General features: G+C 38.9%; 1 pseudogene; it reads left to right on the top strand.

Annotated features, from left to right (window-relative positions):
• Positions 1-360: 360 nt before the first annotated feature.
• On the top strand, positions 361-1,160 carry LOC103068683 (thioredoxin-like protein 1 pseudogene; annotated as a pseudogene).
• The last annotated feature ends 488 nt before the right edge of the window (positions 1,161-1,648 follow it).

The raw sequence follows: 1,648 nt of genomic DNA, 5'->3' as shown, positions 1-1,648 counted from the left end.
TATATATCTCATATGTATAATGTGTTGTTAGTTGTATCTTACATTATATATTGTATAAATGCATCTATGATTACATCATATAAAATTATAGGCCTTCTCTTCCCTCATCTTTCCTCTCCCCCTCCCATCCCACCCCCTCTGCTGTTCCGCTCTCTGGCCTGATTCGGCACTGGGGGACACTGGAGAAGACGCCAGGGTCGCCACCCCCTTTGTCCAGGCCTAGGTCTTCCTGAGCCTCCCCGCTTCCTCTCCAGGGACTTCCTCTCCCTCAGTTTTGAAGCCAGTGGTGTTGTGGCCGCCCTGCCAGGCTCTCTGAGAGTGGTGGGTGTGAAACGGGTCAGGAGTGACCTGGATTTCCAGACTCACCATGGTCAAACTCACCATGCGAGGGTGTGGACCGTGTTTAAGGATTGCCCCAGCATTCAGCTCTATGAATAATAAGTATCCACAAGCAGTTTTCTTGGAAGTAAGTGTACATCAGTGTCAGGGAACTGCTGCCACCAAAAATATATCAGCAATACCTACATTTTTGTTTTTTTGAAACAAAGTGAGAGTTGATCAGTATCAAGGAGCAGATGCTGTGGGACTAGAAGAAAAAAATCAAGCAGCACTTAGAAAACAGCCCTGGAAGCAATGAGGACACAGATATTCCAAAAGCCTATATGGATTTTATGCTTTTTTATTAACAAATCTGGCTGTGAATGTCAATGAAAGTGAGGAGCATGGATTTGACAACTGTTTATGAAAAGACATGACCTTCTTGGAATCTGATTGGGATGGACAGCTGCTTATTACTGTGATCTTCAATCAGCCTGTTAAGCTTTATTCAATGAAATTTCCAGGTCCAGATAATGGTCAGGGTCCGAAATACATAAAAATTTCTATCAATCTACCCCTATCTATGGATTTTGAAGAGGCAGAAAGAAGTGAACCAATTCTAGCTCTGGAACTATCAGAGGTTGATATTAAAGAAGATGGCATTGTCCCACTTCATATGTTAAGTTTCAGAATGTTAACAGCATAACTATATTTGTTCAGTCCAATCAAGTGAAGAAGAAACAACTAGAATTTCATATTTTACTTTTATTGGAACTCCAGTCCAGGCAGCAAACATGAATGATTTCAAATGAGTAGTTTGCAAAAAAGGAGAAAGCCACTAAGGTACAAAAGACACTGGAAGACCATATTGCAATCAGATCTACAGCTCTTGGATAATTGCTTGATTCTCACCAGAGACCTTCTTTTTTTTTTTTAATTTAATTAAAAAAATATGTAGTTGATTTACAATGTTGTGTTAATTTCAGGTATACAGTACAGTGAATCAGTTATGCGTGTACATATATACACTCTTTTAGATTATTTTCCCATATAGGCCATTACAAAGTATTGAGTAGAATTCCCTGTGCTATACAGTAGATCCTTATTCATTATCTACTTTATATATAGTAGTGTGTATAAGACTTTCAATATTTCATTCATTGCCATTACCAATAAATCATTGCCTTTGTTCAGATGGTAAAAAAAATATTATAATAAATAATTGGGCATGTTATAGAGTTGACCCTTGTACAAGCAAGGTTAGGGGCACTGACCCTCTGTGCAGTTGAAAATCCAAGTATAACTTATAGCCAGCCCTCTATATGCACAT

This window comes from Lipotes vexillifer, unplaced genomic scaffold (genome assembly GCF_000442215.2).
Source record: "Lipotes vexillifer unplaced genomic scaffold, Lipotes_vexillifer_v1.1 scaffold137, whole genome shotgun sequence".
Taxonomy (NCBI): Eukaryota; Metazoa; Chordata; class Mammalia; order Artiodactyla; family Lipotidae; genus Lipotes; species Lipotes vexillifer.
Note: the sequence above shows the minus strand (reverse complement) of the source record. Positions and strands in the feature narration are given on the sequence as shown.